Consider the following 19,500-nt stretch of genomic DNA (forward strand, 5'->3'; position numbering starts at 1 on the left):
TTTGTCAGGGGAGACCAGATGCTCGCTGGCTTCCCTTACCTTCAATGCTACTTACGGCAACAACGTCATACTCGTTTGGACCAGACAGCATCAGATAGATGGCCTACACAAAGAAGGACAGAGGGGCGCTGTTTCGCTCACTTGGATGCTGTCTTCTGTGAGATACATTCAGCCTCCTGAGAATTGAAGGAAAATTCTGAGACACAGAGAGACGAAAGATAAATTTTTGGGGGAAGCCTTTTTTTTTACTATTTTCTACATTGTAGAATAATAGTGAAGACATCAAAACTATGAAATAACACATATGGAATCACGTAGTAACCCCAAAAAAGTGTTAAACAAATCAAAATATATTTTAGATTCTTCAAAGTAGCCACCTTTCGCCTTGATGACAACTTTGCACACTCTTGGCATTCTCGGAACCAGCTTCACCAGGAAATGTTTTCCTACAGTCTTGAAGGAGTTCCTACATATGCTGAGCACTTGTTGGCTACTTTTCTTTTGCTCTGCGGTCCAACTCATCCCAAACCATCATAATTGGGTTGAGGTTGGGAGATTGTGGAGGCCAGGAAATCTGATGCAGTACTCCATCACTCTCCTTCTTGGTCAAATAGCCCTTACACAGCCTGGAGGTGTGTTGGGTCATTGTCCTGTTGAAAAACAAATGATAGTCCCACTAAGCGCAAACCAGATGGGATGGTGTATCACTGCAGAATGCTGTGGTAGCCATGCTGATTAAGTGTGCCTTGAACTGGGGCCCCAAAAGGGTGCATGCTCAGCCCCCTCCTGTACTCCCTGTTCACCCATGACTGTGTGGCCACGCACGCCTCCAACTCAATCATCAAGTTTGAAGACGACACAATAAAAGTAGGCTTGATTACCAACAATGACAAGACTACAGGTAGGAGGTAAGGGCTCTGGGAGTGTGGTGCCAGGAAAATAACCTCTCACTCAACGTCAACAAAAAAAAGGAGATGATCATGGACTTCAGGAAACAGCAGAGGGAGCAGCCACCTATGCACATGGACAGGACCTCAGTGGAGGTTCATCGGTGTACACATCACTGATAAACTGAAATGGTCCACCCACACAGGCATTGTGGTGAAGAAGGCGCAACAGCGCATCTGCAACCTCAGGAGGCTGAAGAAATTTGGCTTGGCACCTAAAACCCTCACAAACTTTTACAGATGCACAATTGAGAGCATCCTGTCGGGTTGTATCACCGCCTGGTACAGCAATTGCACCACCTGCAATCGCAGGGCTCTCCAGAGGGTGGTGCGGTCTGCCCAATGCATCACCGGGGGCACACTACCTGCCCTCCAGGACACCTCATGCACCCGATGTCACAGGAAGGCCAAAAAGATCATCAAGGACAACAACCACCCGAACCACTGCCTGTTCCCCCCGTTATCATCCAGAAGGCGAGTTCAGTACAGGTGCATCAAAGCTGGGACCAAGAGACTGAAAAACAGCTTCTCAAGGCCATCAGACTGTTAAATAGTCATCACTAGCACATTAGAGGCTGCTGCCTATTAAACATAGACTTAAAATCACTGGCAACTTTAATAAATAGAACACTAGTCACTTTAATAACGTTTACATATTTAGCATTACTCATCTCATATGTATATACTGTATTCTATTCTATTTTACTTTATCTTAGTCTATGCCGCTCTGACATTGCTCATCCGTATATTTATAAACTCAGCAAAAAAAGATACGTTCCTTTTTCAGGACCCTGTCTTTCAAAGATAATTCTTAAAAATCCAAATAACTTCACAGATCTTTATTGTTAAGGGTTTAAACGCTGTTTCCCATGCTTGTTCAATGAACCATAAACAATTAATGAACATACACCTGTGGAACAGTCGTTAAGACAGTAACAGCTTACAGACGGTAGGCAATTAAGTTACAGTTATGAAAACTTAGGACACTAAAGAGGCTGTTCTACTGACTCTGAAAAATACCAAAAGAAGTGTGAGAAAAAAAGATGCCCGGGGTCCCTGCTCATCTGCGTTAACGTGCCTTAGGCATGCTGCAAGGAGGCATGAGGACTCCAGATGTGGCCAGGGCAATAATTTGCAATGCCCGTACTGTGAGACGCCTAAGACAGCGCTACAGGGAGACAGGACGGACAGCTGATCATCCTTGCAGTGGCAGACCACATGTAACAACACCTGCACAGGATCGGTACATCCAAACATCACACCTGCAGGACAGGTACAGGATGGCAACAACAACAGCCCGAGTTACACCAGGAACGCACAATCCCTCCATCAGTGCTCAGACTGACCGCAATAAGCTGACTGAGACTGGACTGAGGCCTGTAGGCCTGTTGTAAGGCAGGTCCTCACCAGACATCACCGGCAACAACGTTGCCTATGGGCACAAACCCACCGTCGCTGGACCAGACAGGACTGGCAAAAAGTGCTCTTCACTGACGAGTCGCGGTTTTGTCTCACCAGGGGTGATGGTCGGATTCGCGTTTATCGTTGAAGGAATGAGCGTTACACCGAGGCCTGTATTCTGTAGCAGGATCGATTTGGAGGTGGAGGGTCCGTCAAGGTCTGGGGCGGTGTGTCACAGCATCATCAGACTGAGCTTCTTGTCATTGCAGGCAATCTCAATGCTGTGCGTTACAGGGAAGACATCCTCCTCCCTCATGTGGTACCCTTCCGGCAGGCTCATCTTGACATGACCCTCCAGCATGACAATGCCACCAGCCATACTGCTCGCTCTGTGCATGATTTCCTGCAAGACAGGAATGTCAGTTTTCTGCCATGGCCAGCAAAGAGCCCAGATCTCAATCCCATTGAGCACGTCTGGGACCTGTTGGATCGGAGGGTCAGGGCTAGGGCAATTCCCCCCAGAAATGTCCAGGAACTTGCAGGTGCTTTGGTGGAGAGTGGGGTAACATCTCACAGCAAAAACTGGCAAATCTGGTGCAGTCCATGAGGAGGAGAAGCACTGCAGTACTTAACGCAGCTGGTGGCCACACGAGATACTGACTGTTCCTTTTGATTTTGACCCCCCCTTTGTTCAGGGACACATTATTCAATTTCTGTTAGTCACATGTCTTTTGAACTTGTTCAGTTTATGTCTCAGTTGTTTAATCTTGTTTTGTTCATGCAAATATTTACACATGTTAAGTTTGCTGAAAGTAAATGCAGTTGACAGTGAGAGGACGTTTCTTTTTTTGCTGAATTTATATTATTAATTCAATTTCTTTACTTAGATGTGTGTGTATTGGGTACATGTTGGAGCTAGAAACACAAGCATTTCGCTACACCCGCAATAACGTCTGCTAAACACGTGTATGTGACCAATACAATTTGATTTGATCTGTATTCGAAAAAAAATCGCAGACAGTGTCAACGCAAAAGAACCCCCCACACCATCCTCCTCCTCCATGATTCACGGTGGGAACCACACATGTGGAGATCATCAGTTCACCTATTCTGTTTCTCACAAAGACACGGTGGTTGGAACCAAAATTCTCAAGTTTGGACTCATCAGACCAAAGGACAGATTTCCACCAATTTACTGTCCATTGCTCGGGTTTCTTGGCCGAAGCAAGTCCCTTCTTATTATTGGTGTGGTTTCTTTGCAGCAATTCGACCATGAAGGCCTGATTCACTCAGTCTCCTCTGAACAGTTGATGTTGAGATGTGTCAGTTTTTTACTTGGGCAGCAATTTCTGAGGATGGTAACTCTAATGAACTTATCCTCTGCAGCAGAGGTAACTCTGGGTCTTCCTTTCCTGTGGCGGTCGGAGCAAGTTTCATCATATCGCTTTATTTTTTTTGCGACTGCACTTGAAGGTACTTGAAAAGTTCTTGAAATTGTCTGGATTGATTGACCTTCATGTCTCAAAGTAATGATGGACTGTGATTTCATCTGTTCTTGCCATAATATGGACTTGGTCTTTTACCAAATAGCCTCAATGGCGCTGTCCATGCTGTCACAGATGCTATAATGGCACAGATATAATGATGAGTCCTCTATCTCTATTACTGACTCAGATGTTCCTTCCTGGTTGACTTTGTATGTTTGCACCGCCTACCTGCCTGCCTCCCTTTGCCTTTCTCCTCTTCACACAGTGGGTATTGAGGGCAGACAAAATGCCGTTACGTCTCCGTCTCCACGTCTAAAATGTACTGGGAGCACAAAGATGCATGATGTGTACACTGACTCAATAAGATATCAGAAAAGAGAGGGGAAAGTGAGAGGGAGAGATGGAGGACAAACAGAGTGGATGGAGAAGGGCTAGTGCTCTCTGGTTACATAACCGAGTGGCCCAGATAGGTAGGGTGGGGGGAAGTGAGTTCATTCATCTGGAATAACCACCTGCAGATGTGGTACAGTACATCTAATCCATGAGTAAACTCCTATTGATTGCTAGTTGGTGGGTCAGAGAGGGGACTAGACGCTTGGCTGCCCAGCTACACAGAGAAGAACACACATATATTTACAGTGGAAGTCGGAAGTTTACATACATCTCAGCCAAATACATTTTAACTCAGTTTTTCACAATTCCTGACATTTAATCCTCATAAACATGACCTGTCTTAGGTCAGTTAGGATCCCCACTTAATTTTATGTATGTGAAATGTTAGAATAATAGCAGAGAGAATGATTTATTTATTTCGCTTTCATCACATTCCCAGTGGGTCAGAAATGTACATACACTCAATTAGTATTTGGTAGCATTACCTTTAAATTGTTTAACCTGGATCAAATGTTTCAGGTAGCCTTCCACAAGCTTCCCACAATAATTTGGGTGAATTTTGGCCCATTCCTCATGACAGAGCTGGTGTAACTGAGTCAGGTTTGTAGGCCTCCATGCTCACACACGCTTTTTAAGTTCTGCCCACAAATGTTCTATGGGATTGAGGTCAGGGCTTTGTGATGTCCACTCCAATACCTTGACTATGTTGTCCTTAAGCCATTTTGCCACAACTTTGGAAGTGCTTGGGGTCCTTGTCCATTTGGAAAATCCATTTGCGACCAAGCTTTAACTTCCTGACTGATGTCTTGAGATGTTGCTTCAATATATCCACGTAATTTTCCTACCTCATGTTGCCATCTATTTTGTGAAGTGCATCAGTCCCTCCTGCAGCAAAGCATCCCCACAACATGATGCTGCCACCCCCGTGCTTCACGGTTGGGATGGTGTTCTTCGGCTTGCAAATCCCCCCTTTTTCCTCCAAACATAACGATGGTCATTATGGTCAAACAGTTCTATTTTTGTTTCATCAGACCAGAGGACATTTCTCCAAAAAGTATAATCTTGGTCTCCATGTGCAGTTGCAAACCGTAGTCTGGCTTTTTAATGGTGGTTTTGGAGCAGTGGCTTCATCCTTGCTGTCGATTAGGACTCGTTTAACAGTGGATATAGATACTTTTGTACCTGTTTCATCCAGCATCTTCACAAGGTCCTTTGCTGTTGTTCTGGGATTGATTTGCACTTTTCGCACCAAAGTACGTTCATCTCTAGGAGACAGAACGCGTCTCCTTCCTGAGTGGTATGATTGCTGCGTGTTTATACTTGCGTACTATTGTTTGTACAGATGAACGTGGTGTCTTCAGGCATTTGGAAATTTCTCCCAAGAATGAACCAGACTTGTGGAGGTCTACAATTGTTTTTCTGAGGTCTTGGCTGATTTCTTTTGATTTTCCCATGATGTCAGGGAAAGAGGGACTGAGTTTGGAGGTAGGCCTTGAAATACATCCACAGGTACACCTCCAATTGACTCAAATCATGTAAATTAGCCTGTCAGAAGCTTCTAAAGCTATGACATAATTTTCTGGAATTTTCCAAGCTGTTTAAGGCACAGTCAACTTAGTGTATGTAAACTTCTGATTCATTGGAATTCTGATACAGTGAATTATAAGTTAAATAATCTGTCTGTAAACAATTGTTGGAAAAATGATTTGTGTCATGCACAAAGTCGATGTCCTAACCGACTTGCCAAAACTATAGTTTGTTAACAAGAAATTTGTGGAGTGGTTGAAAATCGACTTTTAATGACTCTAACCTAAGTGTATGTAAACTTCCAACTTCAACTGTATATTCCAGACATTGACAGGTCATAGTTGAAATAGGTGTTTATTTATTATTAATTGGTCAACCTGAATTTCGAAGAGCACGACGCAACCCCGGAATAGACTGGGAGGGACATGGATGTTGAAATTGATTCACCGATATACAATGTAGGCTCAGGGGAGTGGGGACAGTGAAGAGGGCTGAAGTGCTGAGGAGTCCCATTGAAATGCTAGTTAGTGGCCGGTGAAGGTTTGTACTACACCATTCAAAGTCCATTAAGGGCTTATTAACTGGACGTGTAAGACAATACGTTTTGGATGTCCAGATCTATTTTTACGGTAACTCTAACAGGTAGCTTCTGTATTTAACACCTGAAAATACACATCATGTAGTTGTCCTATCCCACATCCTTAGTGATGCAACATTCAGACCCTCCACTTAAAGACCTTAACCTTATTCACATAAACAGCTGTATTATATATTTATGGTCGTTGTCTCATATACAGCAGTGATTTCATCCATTTTATGGTGATGTGACTCACAAACCTAATCCAGACTACAGGAAATAACATCCCCACGTTGTTACACAGGAATAACACTTAACATTCAATTTATCAGCCACCATCTCGAACAGACAGAGAATACAGTTATCTCTGCCGGGAATAAAAGTCCCCGCTGAGGGCAGAGAAGTAGACTGCAGAAGTTTGACATATGTGGAGGTGGAACTGGGCTCACTTGGTCATGTCTGACTCACCACCAGTGAGTCAACTGAAGTAGAAACTTGGGTGATGAGAGGTAAATCATTACCGGGGTGTAGATATCAATGGGCATCATTGTAGGGCATACACCAAGAGGTGCTTCAGACAGAGGGACATGGAGGCTTTTTTCTATAGGTCCTATTTTTGTCTGTATGTTTCCATGTTTGTCTCCCACTCACAGGTAGATGATACAGAAGTACATGGTGTGATGGGGTACGGTTGCACAATATTACCGAGGCTCAAGGGACCGACGTCACGCGAACCAGCCACAAAACAGTAGCAGATGTTCTGTATTCCTATAGCTTCTTCCCCTGAGAAAGGTAGCAAGGCATAATTGGATTTAAAAGATGAGTACGAAAAATATATATAAATATATTGTATATGGCTTGTAGTTCTTCATGAAGTCTGTCCTCTCTCCCTGAGTTATCTTTCTTCCAGCTGTGCAATCTACTCTGCTCCTTAAATAGACTTCCTGAGTTTAGCTGCACTTGATGCCTCTTCTTAGTTAAACTGAAGTAGAAACTTGAATTTTCCTAATTTCATGTCACCAGATCTGAGATGTATTTTTATTTCATTTAAATCAAATGAATATTTTGCCATTGTTTATCACTGACCCCCCAGAAAATATATAATTAATGTTTAATTTACTACAATTTCAGATTTTAGATAAGTTGTCACTTGTTGAACTGTGTTCTTTGTGTGTTGTACGCTATACGTGCCCTGACAAAATTACCATAACGAAGTGTGTGTAAACACATGACAGCTGGGATGTGTTGCAAGAAACATCTGTTGAGAGAGAAAAACAGACTGTCATGGCTAGTTATGGGCTCTACTGTGTGAAGTGCCATATTGCTCTTGCAATTACTGACATTAACCTGAGTGATTGCTGAATTCATGATGCCATAAAGATATTGAAGCAGTAAACAGGATAAAGAATTGCAATTCAAATTTGAATGAAATTAATTACAATTGAATTCAGTGAAATTGAAATGCCTGTTATTTTCTGTATTAGGTGTACTCTATACAAATGCATTGCTATGAAAAAGTATTTGCCCCCTTTCTGATTTTCTCTATTTTGGGATTTTCAACCAAAATCTAATATTAGATAAAGGGAACCTGAGTTTACAAATCACAAAACAAATTGATACTTATTTTATCTATTTAATTAACAAAATCATGCAACACCCAATTTTCCTGTGTGAAAAAGTAATTGCCCCCTTACACTCAATAACTTGTTGTGCCACCTTTAGCTGCAACGCCTGCAACCAAATGCTTTCTGTAGCTGTTGATCAGTCTCTCTTAGATCGCTGTGGAGGAATTTTGGTCCACTCTTGCTTGCAGAACTGCTTTAACTCAGTGACATTTGTGGGTTTTCAAGCATGAACTGCTCGTTTCAAGTCCTGCCACAACATCTCAATTGGGATTAGGTCTGGACTTTGACTAGGCCATTCCAGAATGTCTAATTTGTTGTTTTTAACCATTGTCATGTAGACTTGATTGTGTGTTTTGGATCATTGTCTTGCTGCATGACCCAGCTGTGCTTCAGCTCACAGATGGATGGCCTGACATTCTCCTGTAGAATTCTCTGATACAGAGCAGAATTCATGGTTACTTTTATTAAGACAAGTGGTCTAGGTCTTGAGGCAGCAAAGCATTCCCAAACCATCAAACTACCCCCACCATGCTTGACCATTGGTATGAGGTTTTACTGTGGAATGTAGTGTTTGGTTTTCGCCAGACATAATGGGACCCATCTCATCCAAAAAAGTTGACTCAAGTTTGCCAAAAAGCGCCTGGAAGCACCTGGATGATCATCAAGACTTGGAAGAATGATCTATGGACAGATGAGTCAAAAGTAGAACTTTTTGGACGATATTAAATTAATCACTTCAATTTTCTGCAATATCGGGAAATACCACATTTCCTAGAAGGCATTAGTTTAACCCTCAAGTTGACCCTGAGGCCTTCGTCAAGAAGGTGGAAATATATTTGGCTATTCTAAGCACCAAGGTTAAAAGAGTATATGGACATTGTTACCAGAGGAAAGTGACGTATTCTTTGGTACCTGGAAGTGAGGCCTGTCACATTCAATGAAACTCATTACTGAGTAGAATTTCTTTGAATTGCACTGAATTAAATTCTACTTCCCGTCACTCAAAATGAAATAAAAATTCTACATCCTGTGGGGTGGGGCCAATTCAATTTCAATTTCAATTGAATTGAGCCCAACCCTGGTGTGTGTGTGTTTGTGTGCGCATGGTTACATGACTGTGAATGTATTTGTTGTGTATTAGTGGACATTAAAATGCCTTTATTTGTATGGCATGTTCAATGGAAACAAAGTTTAAAAACTCTGACTCGTTTCGGCTGCATGGCCTTTGTCAGGGAGTACATCGATATGATAATACAATGTCCTCTTTTGAACAGCTTTTTCCAATCAACCGTGATTTGAAGAGGGAGTGGTTACAGAATTCATTGGACATTACCTAGTAAGCAATACTATACACATTCAAAAGGGAAATACTGTAATTATGTTATCAAAAATGAAAGTCAAGGCTAGAATGATCAGAACCCATAGGAAAGTAGTTCTAACCTTGAATATGACTTGGAAAGTGCTAAGAATAGGAGAGCCATCTATTTTATAGTACACTAGAACACAGAAAACACGGACCACGACAGTCTAGACATAGCTGAGGGCAAAAAGTTCACTAGATAACAGTAAATGGACCTCTCACGACCCTACAGGAAAGGTAAGAAATAGTTTGTAAATCCCAAAACTTTTGCGATGGTTTAGCTGTTTAACAAAGGTCACTGTAATGTATATGAATACAAGACTGTACACACACACATACACATTAACGCACACACACACTACTTTTTTATGCCCTTGTAAAAGAGCCTTCTTCCCAAGCGCACTCAGTTTGTTATTCTGAATGCATCAAATTGCCAATTTTGTCCATGTTTTGGATTCCAGCTTTCCTAATGGCAATCAATCCACAGTGACATATGTTCAAAGGCTGTTCTGTGTTTTTCCTGCTGCACCACGATTCCCCTCAGTCTTAGAAAAGCCACTCATAGCGATCCCCACTCACTCCACACGATCTATCCACAACACACAGAGCGCCAAAGGTAGGATTTACAGAGGACCTGGGAAAACAAATGAGTGAAGAAAAAACCCCAGAGAGAACCAATGAGTGAGAGGGACAGATGGAGCATGTCACTCTTTCTACCTCTGCCTATTTTGAAACAGCGTCATGTTCCTCTCTCGCAGTTCCCATGCTTCATTCACTAACCCAAGCACATCAGAGACCTCATGGAAGAACCTGTGAAGTATCAGTGTGTCACATCAAAGTATTGTAATACACAGACCTTCTCTCCATTGGCACAACCAATGGCCTTAATTTCACTCTTCAAAACAATTCCAGCAAACTATTTATACAAGGGAGTATAGTTGCCATGGTTCTGAGTTCCATTACTAGTGCCTTCGTTTCGCCCATTCTCTTATACCCTTTGGCTGACACCACTGGTGATGAGGTCTTGGGTTTGGATGCTGTAGCTAATACCAAGAAGAAACGTCAAAGGAAGATGAGATTCTTCAAGGACGGCCACCTGATTTCTTACAAAGCCAACGCATTAAATTGGAAATACTCTTCCCATGTCAACATAAATTATCTGGAAAGAGCATTACAGTACTTTTATTCGGTTCCTGGTTTTGGACCAACGTAACTCTGAGTTAAGTTGTTTCCTACAGAGCCCTTAACTAAAATAGTTTCACATGATTTTCAGTCAAACAGCACCAATAAGTCACTGTAATATAATAAGCAAGGCATCCCAGTAGTCAAAACTATATACTGTATATGGCAACATGCTTTGCTTCTGTTTGTGTACGCTATCCAATGCAAAAGAAAAACACATGATTAGGAGTGAGAAAAAGTTTGTTTCCCAGAAGTGGAAGTAAGCATTGGCTCCTGCTGCCGACATTACGTGGTGTTTGGTCCTGTAGCTACGATACCATTTCTGGGCTGCTCCTGGGTTGTACGTGCTTCTGCATCCCCTCTTCAGACTGTTTTGTTGATACTACACAGCAAATTCCCTGAAAGTGTTACATTTAACACTGTTCCCTTGTCTGTATGCGTCCACACTTTTCAGTGTTAAATTTACACACTGCTTAAAGTGCCTTGCCTTTCGAGTGAATTGTAGAGTTACCACCCATGACTGTGTTTGCTAGTGACAGAGACATGGGACTCTGTACAATCCATATTGTATAGAGTTCAACGTTACAGCGTGATTGAAATTCACGGTAAGTGCTTCATATGTAGGCTCAATTGAAATTACCTTTAACTTTCTATCACACAATCTTTAACGCTTCAGCGATACCTTTTAAATAGAGCCCATGGTTGATGCATTAATTTATTTTCAGTCCTGTATTTGTATTTATTATGAATCCCCATTAGCTGCTGCCAAAGAAAAATTAAGGCAGTTATTCAATTTTAAAAACTTTACAATACATTCATTACAGAATATATAACACAGTAAGTGTGTGTGCCCTCAGGATATATGATAATGATGGGTGTGGTTTTGGTTTAACTCTGGTTATTAGCACCAACACTATGGTTCTTTTACACCAATGATTGTTCATTTAACACTTACAGAGTTTATTTAACTCCTGAATCAACACTAGAAATTACGCTGTGAGAATGGCTGTTGGGTAATGATCAGATTGTAGTTCTGACTCTCTGACATCAAGGCTGATTCATGCGCATTCATTTCCGCTCCCAACTAATTTCACAATTAGGACAAATAATGGTTTTACAGTAGAGTTAATGAGTGTCCATGTAAAGGGGCTATGGCTCAGCGGAAGGACCTTATATGGTGGAAAATGACTAAACAGCTGACATAAAAAAAAGCTGCTCACAATGTTAGGCTGCTACTCTGTTGTGTAACGATATTGGGGCAGATAGGTGATAACAAATCGTGTGTATTGTTCTCATGTTGTTCTTTGCAGTCTACATCCGGTAGCGATGAGGTAATAATAACTCTGTTGGAAGCTGCATCCTTTCGCAGAGATAAGCTCATGCATAGGCAATGTATCAAACTGTTTTTCTGCTCAATATCTCTTATCTCAACTTTTTTTTACTGTTACTGATACAGTTTTGTACCATTCATTCTAGGACTTATTGCTTTCTATTCCCACCAATGACTCATTCATTGAATATTAATCAAGAGAGATCTCACTGTATCCATTAAAACCTAGTTTATTGCAACACAATGTACACATGCACACAAATGCACACTGAAGTTTAGAATAGAATAGAATATGGACTATACCATAGATTTTGGACTATATGCCCAACAACAGCTTCTCTCGTGTTGCATGTCTGTTTTTTGGGTTGTTAGGTCCTGGTTTATGTCAGCTCTGTTCATATTGCATCAGCTAGGTACTACTGGTGCACCATTGAACTCCTAAATGCATACAATGTACCCTGCCTCTGAGTTTGATCATCCTCACTTGGCCACACTGCTGACGCCAGTGACTCTTGTGCATGATACAACTTCCAGCAAATGCACTCAGCTGTGACGGCAGAGTGAGAGAGAAAGAGGGGGATATATATAGAGAAGGGGAAGGCTAAGGGACAGAAAAGGAGAGACAGGAACCTGGTGTGTCCACATGGTGTTGATTATGTTGTGTCTGGAAAGAGAGGGGGGATAGAGACCATGTGTAGATAAAGACCATGTGCTGATAGAGACCATGTGTAGATAGTCTTTATCTACACATGGTCTCTATCTACACATAGTCTCTATCAGCACATAGTCTTTATCTACACATGGTTTCTATCTACACATAGTCTCTATCAGCACATAGTCTTTATCTACACATGGTCTCTATGTGCTGATAGAGACTGTGTAGATAGAGACCATGTGTAGATAAAGACCATGTGCTGATAGAGACCATGTGCTGATAGAGACCATGTGTAGATAGAGACCATGTGTAGACAAATACTATGTGCTCATAGAGACCATGTGTAGATAAAGACCATGTGCTGATAGAGACCATGTGTAGATAGAGACCATGTGTAGATAGAGACCATGTGTAGACAAAGACTATGTGCTGATGGATACCATGTGTAGACAAAGACTATGTGCTGATGGATACCATGTGTAGATAAAGATCATGTGCTGATAGAGACCATGTGTAGATAGAGACCATGTGCAGATAGAGACTATGTGTAGATAGAGACCATGTGTAGATAAAGACCATGTACTGATAGAGACCATGTGTAGATAAAGACCATGTACTGATAGAGACCATGTGTAGATAAAGACCATGTGCAGATGGAGACCATGTGTAGATAGAGACCATGTGCAGATAGAGGCCATGTGCAGATAGAGGCCATGTGCAGATAGAGTTCATGTGCAATTCTGACCTGAGTTATGTGCCCGTATATGGAATGGAATACGTTTTTATGCAATTTTCGCTCAGTGCGTATTCTGACCTTTAACTTAATCATGAAAATAGCATGCTATTCACCCGCAATCCACTTGGGGTGGAGATTGAATAAATGAAGGTGTGGCAGAGGTGTGTCTACAGATACCCGTATTCTGACCTTGACTTAATTCCCAAATAATTCCACCACCTTTATGCGCGGCGAAAATATGAATTAAATCTAGCAAACCTACCGGTTCCAAGTGGAAAAAGCATCTACTTTATTTTTTCAGATTGAAATAACACCATTCTCCATACACTGCAATTTACAAATAGATAAGAGCTAGGTAAATTAGTAATCCGTTTGGATAAGGGACTTGTAAATATAAATGACACCTGTTTTACATATATTTGACCTTATAATTGCTGGAGACAATGTGAAACTAGTCATATGGCAGCAAACTGAAGAACATCAACATATGACATTTCCCGCTGTAAAAATGATGAAATGCTGTGCCATTATTCAGAATTTAAATTGTATGTATTTTTAACTTGCAGGGATGGGCACTCTCAAATGTCTTAATTATAAGTTACCCCGACTTTCTCTGTCTCCTATTTCTATCATGTTAAAACTCTTTAAGGATAGGGGGCAGCATTGGGAAGTTTGGATGAAAAGCGTGCCCAGAGTAAACTGCCTGTTACTCAGGCCCAGAAGCTAGAATATGCAAATAATTAGTAGATTTGGATGGAAAACACTCTAAAGTTTCCAAAACTGTTAGAATATTGTCTGTGAGTAAAACAGAACTCATATGGCAGGCGAAAACCTGAGAAAAATCCAACCAGGAAGTGGGAATTCGGAGTTTGTAGTTTTCAAGTGAATGCCTATCAAATATCCAGTGTCTGTGGGGTCAGATTGCACTTCCTAAGGCTTCCACTAGATGTCAACAGTCTTCAGAACGTTGTTTCAGGCTTCTATTATAAAAGGGGAGCGAATAAGAGCTGTTGGAACCAGTGGTCAGCCTGAAAGCCTTTAGTTCCTTTCTCCGTTCCCTTTCATTTCTAAAGACAAAGGAATTGTCTGGTTGGAATATTATTGAAGATTTATGATAAAAACATCCTAAAGATTGATTCTATACATCGTTTGATATGTTTCTACAAACTGTAATGGAACTTTTTTGACTTTTCGTCTGGACTTAGTGCCCGCGCCTGGACATAAAGATTGACTTTATCGAACAAAACAAACATTTATTGTCTAACATGGAGACCTGGGAGTGCCATCAGATGAAGATCATCAAAGGTAAGGGATACATTTTAATGCTATTTCTGACTTTTGTGACACCTCTCCTTGGTTGGAAAATGGCTGTATGGTTTTTGTGGCTAGGCGCTGACCTAACATAATCGCATGGTGTGCTTTAGCCGTAAAGCCTTTTTGAAATTGGACACAGAGGCTGGATTAACAAGAAGTATATCTTAAATCGTATGTATAAAACTTGTATCTTATATCAATGTTTATGATGAGTATTTCTGTAATTTGATGTGGCTCTCTGCATTTTCACCGTATGTTTGTTTGAGACAATGCATTTCTGAACATAACACGCCAATTTCAAATGAGGTTTTTGGACATAAAGATTAACTTTATCGAACAAAACAAACATTTATTGTCTAACATGGAGTTCTTTGAGTGCCACCAGGTGAAGATCATCATAGGTTAGTGATTAATTGTAACGCTATTTCTGACTTTTGTGACACCTCTCCTTCTTTGGAAAATGGCTGTATGGTTTTTTGTGGCTAGGCGCTGACCACATAATTGCATGGTGTGCTTTCACCGTAAAGCCTTTTTGAAATCAGACACTGTGGTTGGATTAACGAGAAGTTTATCTTTAAAATGGTGTATAATACTAACAGGGTCCAAGCACACCAAGACAGTCGTGAAGAGGGCACGACAAAACCTATTCCCCCTCAGGAGACTGAAAAAATTTAGCATGGGTCCTCAGATCCTCAAAATGTTTTACAGCTGCACCATCGGGAGCATCCTGACGGGTTGCATCACTGCCTGGTATGGCAAGTGCTCGGCCTCCGACCGCAAGGCACTACAGAAGGTAGTGAGCACGGCCTAGTACATCACCGGGGCCAAGCTTCCTGCCATCCAGGACCTCTATACCAGGCGGTGTCAGAAGAAGGCCCTAAAAATTGTCAAAGACTCCAGCCACTCTAGTCATAGACCGTTCTCTCTGCTACCGCATGGCAAACGGTACCGGAGTGCCAAGTCTAGGTCCAAGAGGCTTCTAAACAGCTTCTTCCCCCAAGCCATAAGACTCCTGAACAGCTAATTAAATGGCTACCCAGACTATTTGCACCCCCCCACCCCCCACGCTGCTGCTACTCTCTATTATCATCTATGCATAGCCACTTTAAACACCCTACCTGCATGTACATAATTACCTCAACTACCTCGACACCGGTGCCCCCGCACATTGACACATTGACTCTGTACTGGTACCCCTGTATATTGCCCCACTTTTGTTATTTACTGCTGCTCTTTAATTATTTGTTTTTCCTTTTTCTTACTTTAAAATGTTGTTTTTTTAGATACTTTCTTAAAACTGCTTTGTTTGTTAAGGGCTTGTAAGTAAGCATTTCAATGTAGGTCTACACCTGTTATATTCGGCGAATGTGACAAATAAAATTGTATTTTATTTGATCTCTTGGACAAAATGGTGGAAATGAAAAACAAAAAATATCCACAGTATAGGCCCTTAAGTGAAGTGAGTGTTCATGGATGTGAAGACAAGATTTCCTAGTCACTAAGCTCTTCCAGTCAGTGGGTTTCTAGTTCAATTAAAATTGTGTCACCAGTGGACTGTGGCTTAGTGAAACTTTCATCAGCTTCTACCCCCAAGCCATAAGACTACTGAACAATTAATTTAATGGCTACCTGGACTATTCGCATTTTACACTGCTGGTACTTGCTGTTTATTATCTATGTATAGTCACTTTACCCCTACCTACTGTACATGTACATATAACCTCAATTACCTCGTAACCCTGCACGTTGACTCGGTACCGGTACCCGTTTGTATATAGCCTAGTAATTGTAATTTCCTTGTGTTACTTTTTTAGTTATTTAGTAAATATTTTCTTAACTCTTATTTTCTTAAAACTGCATTGTTGGCTAAGGGCTTGTAAGTAAGCATTTCACGGTAAGGTCTACACCTGTTGTATTCGGCGCATTGATCATCCACATTAATCTCCCAAAGTGTCTTGATGATAGCCCCCTTTGTGATTGTCCCTAGTTGCTACCCACATATTGCTTGTGATTACTCACCCTGATTACAGCCCTGAAGGCCTGATACATGATTAAACTCATAATCTCTTTTCAGTATACAGTATAATTATGGTCATAGAGTATGAATTAACAACGGGAATCACATATTGTAGAGGAGAGTGGGAAATCATTGACAGCATACGGGGATATTTTATTTTAAAAAGTGTTACACAATACCTTTGTGTAGGCAGGCATGTTGCTACAATTTAGCCCACTAACATTATTACCTAATTCCAGTATGCTCTGGTATGCCCAGCTAAGTACTGAGTGAACAAAACATTAGGAACACCTGCTCTTTCATTGACATAGACTGATCAGGTGAATCCAGGTGAAAGCTAGGAAACTTGTTAAATCCACATCCATCAGTGTAGATGAAGGGGAGAAGACAGGTTAAAGAAGGATTTTTAAGACTTGTGACAATTGAGACGGATTGTATATGTGTGCCATTCAGAGAGTGAATGGGAAAGACAAAATATTGAAGTGCTTTTGAACTGGGTATGGTAGTAGGCTCACGAGGGCTCACGAGTTTCCTATGTGCATGGTCCACCACCCAAATGACATCCAGCCAATTTGACACAACTTTGGGAAGCATTGGAGTCAACATGGGACAGCATCCTTGTGGAACGCTTTCGACACCTTGTAGTCCATGCCTCAACGAATTGAGTACTGTTCCGAGGGCAAAAGAGGGTGCAACTCAATATTAGGAAGGTGTTCCTAATGAGTTGTACACTCCGTGTATATCTTCCATTATAACTCATGCTAGCTTTTATCATACCCACTGGGCAAAAACTGGGTAAATCAACGTTGTTTCCATGCCATTTCAACCAAAAATGTCAATGTGATGACTGAGTCAACATGGAAAACTGATTGGATTTGCAAAAAGTCATCAACGTAAGGGAATTTCTTAATTTTTTCCGAACTTTTAACCTAAATCCAATAACATGGTCATTTTTTTGGGTTGATTTCACATTGAATTCACGTTCGTTGACAACTCAACCAAATGTAAATCAAAACTAGACGTTGAACTGAAGTCTGTGCCCAGGGGGTATCATGTAGAGAGGATGCCGCTGTGCTTTTATTCTTCGTATTGGAATACATAATGGGGTGTCTGGTATCTGTTGATTTGTAGACAGTATGATATTTGAGGAAGTAAACAATCCTCCCTCTAGGAATAGGAGCCCCGGAGAGACAGATGGACAGACACAACCAAAACAAAGGATTTCATGAGGACATGACCCCAACACACACACACATATACAAGTACATCAAACACACAAAATACGTTGTCCACCCACAAACACAACACATGCTCTTCCTCCTCTCATCTCTCATCTCTCATCGCTGATTTATTTCCTTTATTGCCTCCCACGCTAACCTTGTATCCTCTTCTGGCACTGGAACATTGGTGACGCAACAACAGGATATTCGCTAGCGTCACTCAGCACGCTTATGAAGTTAACTTTATTGGTGTATGCTCCATGACAAATGTCCACACTGGAGTTTCTTCCTCTCAAGAGACAGTGGTCACGATGACTACTGGCCAAGCATAAACGTTGATGTCCGCTGAGCTGAATTAAGGTTGGCAGCCTGGATAGATCTATGACTTTATATCAACCATGATGTTTCCAGCAAGAGACAGAGTGTCACGACTTCTGCCGAAGTCGATGCCCCTCCTTGCCCGAGTGGTGCTCGGCGGTCGACGTCACCGGTCTTCTAGCCATCACTGATCCATTTTTCATTATCCATTGGTTTTGTCTTGTTTTCACACACACCTGGTTCCAATCCCATTCATTACCTGTTGTGTATTTAACCCTCTGTTTCCCCTCATGTCCTTATCCGAGATTGTTTGTATGTTATTTTGTGTTGTGTATTTTGTAGGAGTGTGCTACGGGTATTGTTGCCCATGTTATTTTATGTACGTTTTGGTTTTGGAGTTCGTTGTTTGTTTATTATTTTATTAAAACAACTCCAGTGATACCAAGTTGGTTTCTCCTGCGCCTGACTTCCCTGCCACCTACACACACGGCGATGACACAGAGACCTGGCCTGAAATGCGCTGCAACTTTGACCGGAGCACTGATCGTGATATTACTGTGATCATTATCATTCATTATTGCATTGAGACTAGTTTAGACTCTCAGAGGGAAAGGCTATAGCTTGACTTAACCCTGAGATAACATTTACTTTAATAAGATTCTGACTATTAAGGCACTGTAAGGCATTTCCTATTTCCTGAAACTCATTAAACCACATGCGTCCTCTCTCTGAGTCAGCATTAACTAGATAAGACTTGTCTCTAAATGTGCTGGTCCTTAACCCCACAGAAAGAAAATGGTCCATTCATTTGAGCAACACGTTCAAATCCTAAAAGACATGTAGTGTACTCAGCACAGCTGGACAGGGCAGCTGCCGGCCTTGGACCTGGATCTTTATCCTGTAAACTTACCCCCAAACATACATGCACACGTGTGCACACCACACACACACACACACACACACGCACGCACACACACCCCCAGATACCCACCGAGGGAAAGCCGAACCCCAGCCACAAACGGATGAAATCCCAGCGGTTAAATTGAATACAATTGGATAGTGGGCCACAGCTGCAGGGGAATCAGCACAGCTTTTGACCTTTGACCCCCAGCAGTGTTTCCCATCCAGTTGTCTGTCTGTCAGTCAACCTGTGACCTACAAGTCAGTGGGAGCCGTGGTTCACATGGTGTACTTGTACTTCATCCAGGATAGGAGGTGGATATTAGTTTTATCCAGCGTGGTGCATTGACTCAAACCTTACATGAGGGAGAGATGTGGTCGATGTGTTACCTCTATGGTTTCTTTTCTCTCTTTACGTACACATTGTGCCTTTGTGGTCAAGACTGAAACACAAATACAACTTTACAGGAGAGAGAGACAACATTATCCTTCAGTAGATTCCAGTCCTGCA

Source organism: Salmo trutta, chromosome 23 (assembly GCF_901001165.1).
Source record: "Salmo trutta chromosome 23, fSalTru1.1, whole genome shotgun sequence".
Taxonomy (NCBI): Eukaryota; Metazoa; Chordata; class Actinopteri; order Salmoniformes; family Salmonidae; genus Salmo; species Salmo trutta.